Below are 13,998 nucleotides of genomic sequence, written 5' to 3' on the forward strand. Positions count from 1 at the left end.
TGCCTTTTAACTTCTCCCTTTCCGAACTTTCCTTTTCTAGTATTACAGTATTTTTTATACACTGACTAAAAAAGACAACATGAGAGCATTCAGAATGATGTCAAATGATGTTATTTTGTCTCAGTGCACTGTGCATTTGAGCTTGCACTTGTATTGAAAAGGACATCCCCCTCTGGCTGTTGTCTCATTGAGAGCCTACCTGTCACGCGGCTGATATGACGCTCTTTGAATGCAATGTGTACGTATGATCCGAGCTGTGGCGAGCCGACCCAGATGACAGAGTTTTGACACTCCGCTTTTGACTGGAGTGTCAAAAGCGGCCCCACAAACAGACATGTCCCTTTTTTCCCCAGACAGGAAGCTGGGAGCAGCAGAGGCTCTGCCTTGTCTCATCTGCCAGCAGTCCTCGCTGCCTCTACACCCCCAACTCCACCCTCCGCCTCAACATGTCTGATGGTGTCCATGCTGGACGGCTGATTTGATTTCAGCCAGTGTGACACATCTGTTGCTTGTCATGTTGTGTTGTGCCAGTCTGTGAGGCGAGCAAATGGGGAGAACGGGCGTCTGATTGCTGCTTTCATGTTTACAAACAGGGGCTCAGGATTACGTGCCGGCTGCAGCATGGTAGGAAGGTCAAGAGGTGTGGGGCGAGTACAACATACATCTGTGTAGTCCATATGCCACGAGCCATCACTTCTCCTGACCAAAGCTCTGTTTTGAAATATTGTATGATGAGATGCACTGATCAGGCCTTTTCGGGCTGATACCCATTTCTGTTCTTCTTTAAGGCCTGACATGCTAATTCAGTTTTTTTTTAAATTACAAAGACAGTAGGAGTGCACAGGTTGCCATTTTCTGGCCCATCTGCAATCTTTAAAAAGCTTGACCAGGGCGCAGCGGTGGCACAGAGGGTAGAGCATGGACTAGGCATGTCACGATAACAAATTCTGCTGGACATTAAATTGTCCGCATAAGTAATTGCAATAAATGATAATATTATTGTTTTGAGACTGTTTTGAAGAAATATAATGGTAATAGCAAAATAATGCAATTACACATCCTCAAAGATCAATAAACTTTAAATTCTAATGAACATTTAACTCTGGAATTGGGAGATATTTTAAATATCCAAAATAAGTAAACAAATCAACAGAAACAACAAATAAAATGAAAACTGATGTCTCTGTGGACAAAATGTTACTCCAGAAAAAGCTTAGACCAGAAAGCAGAACGCATATACATACAGTATATGTGTGTGTATATCAGTGATGTGAGGTACATAGCTGGTGAGGCACTGACTTAATCATAATCATATTTACAAATATAGACCCCAACTCAAAACCACGTCTTTCTCGCTCTCTGCATTGGCCAGGCTACACACAAACTCATTCCCATAGCAACTGACAACCACGCCCCTAAAAGAGCACTGAAATATTTCCCACACAAAGAGCAGAACATTAAGTCTGTTGCAGTAGTATGGTTTTAGGCTTAATGTTTATTTTGCGATTATTAATATGTGATTGCTGTGGTAAGAGGAGAAAAATATATTACTGCACTTGACTTTACTTTCGCTCACTGTTACTGTCTTACTCTGCAGTTGATCATGAGGCAAGAGAACTCACCTCGTGTGTGTGTGTACATTATATTATATATATATATATATATATATTATTATTATATAAAATGGCACTATGTGTTTGGGTAATTCTACGAAAATGTGAGGAATTACAAAATTATCGCGAAGTATCAACATAGTTTTCTTATCTATGTTGTCTTTGAGATATAAAATACAAAACTGGAGAAAACAGCGAGTCTCTCCTCATATTTCATAAAAACAAGAATTTCTGTTTTTCTTCTTCCAATTATTATCTTATCTGCTGTGTCTTTGGCGCCACCCTCTGCCTAATTACTGCCCCTTTCGGTGCAATCACAAAAATCTGGAATTAGCGCACGCTACTCGGCAGGTATAGATAACCTCATTTACATCCCACAGGTTTCAAAAAGTGAAATTAATTAGGCATTAATATATCACAGCACATTTTAAAGGACCTAACTGATGAGAGCCAATCAAGGTAAAAATTGGCCAGTGCCAATCCCCAGCCGAGAGATTAGTGCACCTCCAACTGAGACACACTGGAACTCTTGGGGGGAGTTAAAACGCATAAAGGGTTGAAAGTAGAAAAAAAGAAACGCAAAAAACAGTATGAATCTAGGTTCCACTAAAAGGTTTCTCTTTTCCTTTACATTACCTACAGAAGATCAATTACTTCTCTCTGATGTGCTACAGCTGTAAATCAAATTTGCATCAACATTCTTCACAGTGTCCTCTTTATGGACTTTAAAGTACGATGAACAATACAAAAAAAATCTAAAAACCTACAAAAATTAAGGCTATGGTCTAAGCAAGACTTCTTCAGTCAGCTTCAACACACGAGCAACGACTAAGGCTAATTGGAAACATCCAGTTCATTCTCCTATGAAGTACACATGCTATATCAGCAAAAATCAAATGACAGTATTTCAGCCGGTGAAAGTAGCCCCACCACTAAAGAAGCAGAAAGGAATTTATTAGCAGGAATGGAGCGGTAAGTTAGGAGGTTACATCTCTGTGTCCTTGTCTGGGCAATAAATATTCAAAAGTGCCATGTAATTACGAGTTTAGGATTCATATCTATGCGCTGAGCTGCTCTAACTGTAAATTACTTGGAAAAAGTTCAGAGGGAGTTTTTTTTGTTGTTGTTTTGCTTATTCCTAACTAGAATTCACAAATTATATTTAAATATTTTTGATTACCATACTGTTTTGCTCAAAAAAGAAAAAAATTGCAATATGTAAATGCCATCCCTCTTCAGAGGGTGGGGGAAAAAATGTTCAGAGGGCTCATTTACATTGTCAAATGACTCAACACTCAATACTTTCCACTTGCTATCAAACTTTGCTCCTGAAGACGTATTGACCTGGAAATGATCACAGATTCTCAAAACATATATGACATAGAAGAACAGAAAGAAGAAAGGCTCGAACATAGTATCAAACACTGTGACAATTGGGGGCTCGTCCAACCACAAGTCAACACTTTTATGGCGCAGCATGGGGTGGTGGGGAGGGCTCGGTGCTTCTAATTTATTCAAAGAGGGATCATTTGCTTAGGGCTCTAATCCAAGGATCAGTCTGTCCTTCATTAGCCTCAATCTGACATAGATGTGAACAGCATGTAAGCTTGCCACATGAACGCTGCCCCTCCTTCCTCTCTTTCTCTGTATCTGTCCCCCCTCCCTTCTTGGAAAGGAGGGGGAACAGTAATGTTCAACCGTTGGAAATATCACAGGTTGTTAGCATTCCAGAGAGAATTTTACATGAGTGTACATTCGGGCTTTAATTAGAGACTATTTGATCATTCAGCAGCTGGGCTTTATTTAAAAAAATACAGCTTCATGTCAGTGTACGGTGACTGTTGGCACTGTGCTAAACAGTTAGCATGAAGACGGTTTTATGAAAGAAGAGTCAGTATACAACTGAATGTAAAGGGAGAATGTGAGAAAGTATTCCAGCTTTATTTATTACATACAGTGTTCAACCGTTGTAAACAATGCAGGTGAAAATGGATCATTTGGATGCTGATCGAAAGCTTTTTGTCTGTAAACTCTCATACTGAGCCTAGTAAAAAGTATTTTCAATGCTGGACGTTTGAATGTTATTTTATAACCCTGAATCTAAATATGTTTCATTGAGACTATATAATAGACCAACACAAAGTGGTGCATAATTGTGAAGTGAAGATTTTCCATCTTTCCATCTACTTCTTCAGCAGAGCTTTTTTATGTTCTCTGCTGAATAAAAGCATCCTTGCACCATGCTGTTGCCAAAACCATATTTCACAGCGGTGACCATAACTTCCACATTTTCTTTTACAAATGTAAAAAAATCTGAAATTTGGGGCGCATATGTCTTCGACTCCTTTTGTTTGATACCCAAAACTAAATCCATAAAAATTTAAGCAAACAATCTATCAGAGTCTGTAAAAGACATCTACCTTGTTGGGTTTTAAAAGCTACATTTTTCACAAACCATGAAGTTCACTTCAGATTTACTAAAGAGGCAAAGAACATTGTTCAACAATTTCTTTGTTAGAACAACATAAGCCCTAAAAATAAGTTTGAAATCTGTGTTTGGCACCAAAAAAAATTTAAAAAGCTGATCTAAGGTGATCTAGAGCCCAAAGCAGAATGAATTAGAGCATTTTGTATTGTTGACAAAGACTTCAATGATCTTTGAACTCTAAGTAACTCAAAAAGCTTAACAAAACTAAGTTTTGATATATAACAAATCGGAAATAAAAAAATCTAACATAAATTCAAGTACAAAGCATTCTATGTTTTCAAAAATCAGATTTTATTTCCATCTTTTAGCTAATAGAATAAAGAACTGAAAACTGTTCTCCATTTTCTTTTTTTCTCACTTAACCAGACCTACAAACTGATTCAAGCAAACTTCTCTGTACAGGAACTCTTAATATCAAGAAATATGAAGAAGTTCAAGTATAACTACTGTTAGGTGCTGTACATGTAAACAACAACCTGGAACCCTAAATGTCAACACAGAACCACATGGACCTAAAAAAACGAGCGAGATGAAAATCCGACCTGACCAAGGTCAACAGGGGACGATAAAACAAACAGCAGGTTTAAGGTGAAGTCTTCCCTGCGTGAAGGTTAGCCATGTTCTGTGTTTACATTACATCCCAGGCTTTGAAATTGTTTTGCTTTGTGGAGGCTCTGCTTTGGGGTCACGGTTTGTTTTTGACATGTTTATACACCACACAAGGAGTAATGACTTCTAGGATAGTCCAGTGAAGGGGAGGGCGAGCGATGCAGACATGAGCGAGCAACAATCTGCAATTTCTTGCGCCTGTCAGGTTCATGGTTAACCTTTAACTCCCCGCTGTCCAGCCTGCGTCACTGTCTGCAGGACTCTAGCAGTCACAGCTGATGTCAGCAAACAGCTGCTGTCTGTTACTACACAAAACCCCTTTTCCTACAAGTCTTGTGGTGACTAAAAACCTGCTGATGGTTTTCAATATAAAGCAGACTTCTATTTCAAAAGACGTGAGCAGCATCTCCACTTTGGGTACTTACTTTGATGTCAGGCTCCACAGGATGTCACTGCCGGAGTCTCCTCGCTGGTCGAGCAAATGGAGAAGTGGAGAGGAGATCAAAAGTGAGCAAAGGGCAGGATATGGGGCAGAGATGGAAGGCGTGGGGGGGACCAGAAAAAGAGAAAAACGGTGAAAATTAGTTTCACAAAAGTGTTAAAAAAATAAAATAAAAAACACATACTTTTTTCCACAATCTGAAATGCCTACCATATCACCCCCTGTGTCTTTTTTTTCCTACAGCATGCTTGAGTTAAGTTGGAGGAAAACTAAACAGGTCACTCTGAAATTAACATTCACTGCCTAGGTGCCTTTTAAATATTTGGAGATGCACACATAATAAATATATATATATATATATATATACAACAAGACTATTAAAAAAATAACGCACTCCAATGACTGGAACAGAGCCCCCTTGAAATTGATTACTGCTCTAACTAATGTTAAACCCCAACTCCTCCTTAACCTTTGATCAAGCTTTTCTTAATCACTGGCTTCTAAACCTGTTGAGGGAAATAAAAAACAGATTACATCTATACAGAATCAAAGTGTACAGGAAAAAAAAATTGTCATGCTGGTTCTCTGGTTTAAAGGCTTTTTGAATGAAAGAAGTCGGGTAGTATGTTGTTATGAACTACAGGTTAGCTGGCTTAAAAAAAAAACAAAAAACAGTATTTCCAGCATACAAAAAATAAATAAATAAAAAATAATGCAAAAAGCAAGAACTGTTTTTCTTTAAAAAAGCATAGACAGTGTTATTAAGGTAACCCTGTTAGGATCTGGATCCGCTTTATTCACCAAGTTTGTGCAAACTAACGAGGAATTGGCCTTTGCTTTTACAGAAATTTAAAATATAAATATATCAAAAATGGAAAGTATTTCTTGTAAATATTTATATATCTAGTGTTTTTGCAAAAGCGGAAGATGAGGCTGAATTAATGCAAATATTTATGGTATCATACTGTGTGCTTAAATGGTTTGTGTCCAGGATGTGTGGAGTCTGCAGAGATTTTTAGCCACCTTTTCCCTGACATCCCAGTTTTACATAATACACAGCAGAAAAGAGGTAATTTAGTGTTCAACATGCATTCCCTTGAAAACTACTTGCAGTATTGCAAGAAATGTCACCAATTATGGGACCTGGTCATAATATCAATAAAAAAATTAGGAGTGACAGAAATGTTCCATTCATCCGTAAAGTTAAAAAAAGTATTTTGTAGTTATTTATAGTTCTTAAAGAGAACCTGGAATCAGTTAAATTTGTTCAAACCTTTAGTAAAACAATGGGAATCTGCAGCAAAATTGGGGATCGGTACATCTCCTGTGTGAATTACTATGTTATATAATTTTAGCTCCAAATACTATACATTTTCACTCAGGCTCTCAACCCAGGGTATTTTTGCTTACATTCAGGTTACATAAATGTCAGCAAATTAGATTGAAGACATTTTTTAAACCAATTAATTAGTATAATATTTTGTCCCATTACAGTTATCAAATGTTAGTCCACGGCCTTTTATAGCTGACCTTTGTGATTCAGTCCCTTAGAGTGAAAACACAAAGGGGATAAACGGCAAGATGCGTTTCCTGAAAGGGGAGGAGAGGTGGAAAAAGCCCATTCTGCCCCTTAAATCACCGCCTGCCCCGCCACAGCCGACGCCACCGGCTTTTCTGCAAAGCTAGGGAAAAGTTCCCCGAGGGGGGGTAGCGTCTGCCAATTCAAACAGTGTTTGACACCCCCGCCTATCTCTGGCCTGCCTCTGTGGACCTGCCTTCACTGGGGCTTCCTGAGGGCTTGCTGCAGCTGGAGCACTTTGAATAAAGGTAACGGCAATGTCACAGCTACTGTAAACTCGGCCGGGTTTGCTCCTGTCAGCAGGACATTCCTAATAAAAGCAGAAATAACCCCACCTAAAACACAACGCATTGTTTTTTTTGTTGTTGTTTTTTTCCCCTTTTTTTCCCACAGGCCTCCCAAGTCTAAACTTCCCATGAGTTACAAAGAGAGTACACAGGCGGGAAAGGGCAACCACTGCCTCCTCAATTCCTGCCAAACAAAATGCCAGGAGGAATGGCAGTTCCACTCGGCTCCCGGCTTTAAATATACGAGCAATTTAGAAAATGATTAGTCTTATTTTCTTGTTGAGTGCCTGACACCACAGAGGAAACCAGAACAATCATGCAAGCTGGTGTTCTTTTTTCTTTTTTTCTGCTGAATTTAGAAACACTAATTAGTTTTGCTCTTGTAAAAGCCAACCTGAAAACGACCAATTAGAAAGTGAAAATGAGATGTGCGGAGGAAACAAGAACTTGTCGTTTGCTCGCTTTAAAGTCCCACGTGTGCAACTTTGCCGTGATGACTTTCACACAAAAAATCGGGACTGACTGGCCCAAGTCTTGGTGTCATGTACACTGCTCTCTGGAGCCGCGCAGCCCCTCACTTCTCTCTGTCAGGAGGAAACTATTAAAGATCTGCGGGGCCACATCAAAACGCGTGGCTGGCCGGTTTGACCATGCAGATGTCTGAGGCGCCAGGCAGGGGAGGCTGACCACAGCACCAGCTGGTTTCAGCTCAGGGCCAAACTGCTAATACCCCCTCCTTTCCTCACAGGTTCCTTGTTTCTATGAATTTCCTGTTTCAAGGGTAATAATTACTCACCATAAAAGGTTTGTTTCAATCCAATGAGTGATGTTTCAGCCTTTGGGTGATTTGAGATCTCACCTGCTGAGTGGTTGATATGAAAAGTGAGTGTAAAACTTGTGGAAATTATCTTATTTTGCGAGAATTTCATCACTATTCCCAAAGCAAACAATAGCGGGCGTTTCATCACTGTCGGCCTGAAGACGGATGGGCTGTCAGCACTCAACCCCTCCCGCCGCCCCCACTTATCCGGGATCCAGCTCCTGGACTATAAAGAAGTGGCTAAAAAAGGCTGGAGCAATCGCTTTCCCCGACCTGCGTTTTTTACTGGGGAGGAATTCTCAGATGTCAGATCTCTGCCAACGTCCTTGTAGCCAATGGCGGAGAGGCCAGCAAGTTCATATTAACTGTGGAGTGTAACTGCACTGAACATCTGCTCATGAATGAGAGCGCTGCCCGCTAAACTCCACAAGCCCAGAGCCCCACTTATGAAAAATTCAACGCTCTCCTCGTTGGCACGCTTGTTTTTTTTTTTTGGTTTTTTTTGCACTATTCTCCCGAGCCCCGGGAATTATATTAGGAGAATTTCAGCGTGGTCTGGTGTATCCGAGGGAACAGCTGGCGCTGAAAAGGGGATGTGCTGCTTAGCAAGAACTCGGGGAGCGCATGGGAGATTTGCCTTCTCCTGTACCATTTGTCCTTGAAGGAAAAAAACACTAAAAAAACCCCATCAAGTTTAGAGACCTAGATAATGCTAAAAAAGCAAAGGCTACAATTAACTGATCGCAAACCACACGCGAGTTCTACAGTAGACAGAGCAAAAATGGAGCCAAATCTGACAAAAGACACTGGAAAGTGAGGGTGTTTCATCATTTCACTAGGAAAAGTGTGGATGTTAAAATACCCTCATCCACCATGGATGTGACATAAGATTGCACCTCTAGTCCTGCCCTTCATACACTGTGATACTGATTAAAAATTCCTTAATACTTCTGACAACACTGAGTTCCAAAGCATATATTATATGTTTTAATGCAGGATGAGTCAATTGCAGATCTTCTGGGATGACTGATTGAAAGGATCCCATCCCCGCAGCTTGAACAGAGCAAAGCAAAGCCACGTATACAATTGTTACAGTATAATTAACTCACTACTTTCTTGTTTTTAACAAGGTAAACTGTACTTCTCCATTTAAACAATAAATAGATTAACACATATAAAATAGTTTCTCGATTCTGTATGAACTGTAGGCTTGTTAAACGCACCACTTCAGCCAAAGTTTTTGATGCGCTTTTTAACCAGGCGCTATCCAAAGTTTCCTGCTCATAACTTTTCACTATGCTGTCATCTAAAGATGCATTTAATTCAGTGTCCATGATGATATTCAGAAGGGATGTTTTATTGACTGATTTAGTTACCACCACCATGTACTCTCTGTTTAAAGTTGAAAGTGTCCCAGGCATCTGCACCAAATATAGTCAGGGGAGTGAATTGTAATCTGTGAAAATGACGGACAGGCTTCAAATTTTTCCGTTGATTTAAAAAAATACGGAAAGTATTCCGTTAATGTAACACCTGATCATTAGTGTCATTCCAGAAAAAACACAACAAAGAAGGAAAAAAATGTGGAGAGTTTAAAGAGCCACAGGTTGCAGACCCGTGGTCCAATACATTTTATTTTTTGCCTGTTCCATAAAGATCAATGGATGAAATGAATATGTCTGACCTTGTGCAAAAAAAGGCATTATCATCTACTGTTTGTGATCAGATCACAGGTGAAGAGTGCTAAACATGAACATGAAAGCCCTAAAGGCATATGGATGTCTCACCCACCAGACAAATGACATATAGCCACACAGGAATCCCCTTCTCCTGCTGTGCATGTAAAAACAAAGCACTTTAAGCTAAGTGATGATGAAGCCTGTGTGTTATTTTTTCCAGGTCTTGCTGTGGGAGCTGCATCAATGGGTCATCAATATTGATATTGTTATTGGACCCATTGACCCCTGATCTTCTGTTTGACAGAAGAACAATAAGGCAATTTTTTTGCTTTTTTGTAAATAACAGACATCAATTTTGACACACGATTGTGCACCATGCTTCAAAGTGTTGGGACACAAACTAAGAGTCTCCCCCTCAAGATCGGATCATCTAGACACGCGTTTAATTGCAGGCGTGAACTTGAATGCACATGGCGATACGAGCCAGCGATACGTTTCTGCCAAGGATGATGAAACCTTTTCTCTGTTCTTAAGGAAGTGAGGACTCCTGACAAACACTACTAATAAAAGATTACCAAACTCAGTAATTTCACTTCTTCCTTTCTGCAAATACAGTTAGAGGATTTCTAGATGTCAGCACTGAACGAGAAGTGAAGGAACGTTCATGTTTATCCTTCCATTTATTAATCCTAATCTCAAAACCACTGTTCCTCAAGACTAGTTGAGGTGTGTTAACAATAACAAATGGTATGAAAACAAAGCAGTGCATAATTTGTGATGTGCAAGAAAAATGCTATGTGGTTTCTCAATATTTTTTTACCAAAAAAAAAAAAAAAATCACATGTAATCACTTGCATTACTTTGACACCCATAAATTAAATCCAGTGCAACCATCTGCCTTCACTGAACACTGAATGTTTGCAAAATATAAGGTGTGGGGGGAAACATGGATGTGGCAGCATCATGTTGTGGGGATTTTAATTTTTTTTTATTTTGGCAGGGTCATGGAAGCTGATGGAAAAAAGGTCTGTCCACCACATAGTGGACAGACAGCGGAGCACCTTCTCACATAGGCTGCTCCAGCTCTGCTGTCGTAGGGACAGATACAGGAAATCCTTCCTGCCACATGCCATCTCACTGTACAATAAAAGCTAAATCACTGTTCTGAACTAATCAGTCCAATTTTGGACAACTGCACTACGGCACACTTGCTGTACATATATTTACATATACATATCTGCATTTTTTTTTAATCTTTGCAAGGACTGCTCTTAAGTTGCTTTTTATATTAACAGCATTTTATACTTTTACAATCTATAGCATTTTATATTTTATTTTTATTTTATCTACAACTACTACTCAGTGGTAGTTGTTATTGTGTCTTGTCTCTATGCTGTAACTGTGAAGTAATTTCCCTGCTGGGATGAATAAAGTACTTCTATTCTATTCTATTCTAAATAACACCTGATAAGACGTAGTCTTCAAGTTCATATTTTATGTATTATAAAAACTATGACTAGTGATGCACCAATATGAAAATTGGGGCCAATAATGATATTTGATATAACTATTGCTATTACAGCGATAGTTATATCAGACCGATAACCAATATTTACCAATTTTATATATATTTCTTTTTTGTTATCTGTCATTTGATGGACAACATAAAAAAAAATTGGTCATGTAGTATTTTTACCCTTCAAATTATAATCATATTAACATTAGGCTATTTAGCCACATTTTTATGCGCTTTGGTTAATATTCACCTAGTTAAACTGTGAATCCAAATCCATCACACATAAAGCATTAGATGAACGCATCTAACTTTTTCTCCGTAGTGAAAAAGAAAGCACAGACTGCGGCCCCAATAACTTATAATAAATTAAATTAAATGACTCCACTTTAATTACCAGCACTTCACCTGTCAAATGACCGACAGCCTTCAAATTTTCATGTCGTTAAAAAAAAAAAATAATGGTTGAATACTGTTACACAACCTCTGATTTCATTAGCCTTTCCAAATGACCCTCTACCTGCTGATATTGATTCTCTGAAACAAAATTAGCAACAAAATGGAAATGAATATAGGTTCACTAATATTAGTGAACCTATATTGGTTTGACTTATGACGCTGACAACAATATGTTTGAAACTGACTAATATCGGCCTAATCATTTTTGGTGTTTGTTGATGGCTCACACACTGTTTTATTTGTTGTTACTTTCTGTAAAAGCACTGTGTCTTCCAATTTATGAGTTATCAAACAGTGCATCAAGCTCAGTTTATTCTTAAAATTACTTTTAAAACACATTTTTGCAAAAAACCCCCAAAACATCCTTTTCCATCCACTTTCACATGAGATTACAACAACACACAGTAAATGTTGGTTGAAACTAGAGATGCACTGATCCGATATTAATATCTACATTGATCCCAAAAGAAGTCTAGATCAGAAACGACGATGGCGTCTCCATTCCATCAGGGCAGATCTATTTAGTCGTTTAGGCCTTGTGCTCTAGCTTTATTATTTAATTTACATTTAGAATTCACAACTCACTTTTTGAACAATTTGGAAGGTTTGTTGCCATTTATTTTTCACATGTTTGACCAAGATAGTCAACCTGTTGTTTTAGTCAGTTTCAGTTTCTTTATTTTTTATTTTACATTGACTGTTATACTCCTAATTGAAATGACTGAACAAATTCAAGTTGTGTTGGTTTGATATGTTTGGCCAAGCTTGTGAAGCTATTTGTGTATTTACTGGTGTGTTGTAATGGTGTAGAGATATAAAAAAATTAGCAAGTCAGTACATTTATGTCTGTGTTTAAAAAAAGAAATATTTTAAGTCAATACGGCACTGTTTTTCTGTATCAGATCTATACTGGCCGTCACTAAACTTCAACTATTGATATCGGCATTAAAAGAAGTAGATCAGTGTATCCCCACTTGAAACATGACAAAAAAGAGAAGGAATCCTTTAGCAAGGCACTAAAGTTGAGTGTTGAGCCTGTTTTCTACCTAATATAACCCACTCTCTTTATCTGGGTTTCTACACATAGAAGCCAGAAGACGATTAATGATTCCCACCCTCCAATTCCAGGCGCAGAATATTGTGGAAATTATGGCAATAGCCCAAAAAAATGGATCTGTGAGTGTGATAGTGGCAGTGAAATCCAAGAGGGTGTCTGCTGAGAAGCGCATTTAGCTGGTGACAAATGACAGTACTTTGTCTTCCTGACAAGAGCCCTCCTTCATCAAATGTCCAACTTCACATGGAAATAGGAAATCACACATTATCACACTGACAAACAATTACAACCATGTCATTAGCAGCCACCCTGGGCCATGGAACCATTAGCAAAACACAATGTTGCACACCATGCTAACCATCAGAAGGAACGCAGGATGTAGATGGAAATGTGCTGATAAATCAATCATGACACAAAACAACCTGATCCTCATATTGGAGGAGATTTCACCTTCTTGGAACAGTGCACACGCAAGCCAGCTAAATAAATCACAAAAAATTATCTCCAGTTATCAAAAAGTTCTGATGAAAGATTACATCTTTGTTGATGACAGCCTAACGCTCGCCTTATATTAAAAGTCAACATTTTATCAAGTTTCTTTTTTTTCTCTGTATGTGACTTGATTAGATTGAGCATTAGTAATTTTTTTTAATGCATCTCTCGGTGTCAGGCTTTAAATGAAAAAACACAAGCAAGCCTCTGTAAATACGGCTGCTTACTTCTAACACAAAATTGTTGACACCTAATGTAATTTCAGCAGGATATCCAGCTGAAAGCGCATCAGGTAATATAATGCTCTTAATGAGAATTCCTTCCAGCTTGAGACCTTGGTGAGATAGGCATAAAGACTTGGCTTCTCTTTTTAATAAAATAATTGTTACAGTTATTAAAGATGAATCTCATCACAGAGGAGGTGACAAAATAATTCATTACTAAAAGCAAAGGCTTTAAATAGCTGCAAATTATAAAGCCCTACCCCCCTGCCTCTCAAAAGCACACTGCTAGATGAATGGGTTTGTTATTTCCTATAAATATTGGATATTTGCCATCCTTGAAAGGGCAGAAATATTGCAAATGTCTTTTGAGTTCTTGAAAACGTAATGTATTATTTACTTTAAAAAATGTATAAAATTCACACCAAAAAAAAAAGAAGTGTTTTTAGTACTCATTACAATAATAATAATTTAAAAAAAAAAAAACATGAGAAAAATTTGAACAGCATGGGTCCCACATTCACATTACCCAACAGTAATACTAGCTGAATAAAAAGAAAATTATAATCTCATGCAGAAGCATTCATATGCGTCAAAAACACAAAGATTCCTTACCTTTATTTGCAATTCTGATCAACTTTAAAGTTGAGAATTGGATATTTTACATTTTAGACTCAAATATGTATTCTAGAGTTTGACGTTTAGCCTTTATCCACCTCTCAGACTTTATAAGTAACAG

The 13,998-nt window shown here is 38.2% G+C and overlaps 1 protein-coding gene across 6 annotated transcripts in view; it reads right to left on the minus strand.

Annotated features, from left to right (window-relative positions):
• The window catches only part of foxp1b (forkhead box P1b), a 297,917-nt gene that overhangs the window by 227,819 nt on the left and 56,100 nt on the right, over positions 1-13,998 (minus strand). For all 6 annotated transcript variants that reach the window (XM_028022520.1, XM_028022525.1, XM_028022522.1 and 3 more), the window contains one exon: positions 5,136-5,179. The gene's annotated coding sequence lies outside the window, so the exon portion shown is untranslated. The remainder of the gene's footprint in view (positions 1-5,135; positions 5,180-13,998) is intronic.

Source organism: Xiphophorus couchianus, chromosome 7, assembly GCF_001444195.1.
Source record: "Xiphophorus couchianus chromosome 7, X_couchianus-1.0, whole genome shotgun sequence".
Classification (NCBI taxonomy): domain Eukaryota; kingdom Metazoa; phylum Chordata; class Actinopteri; order Cyprinodontiformes; family Poeciliidae; genus Xiphophorus; species Xiphophorus couchianus.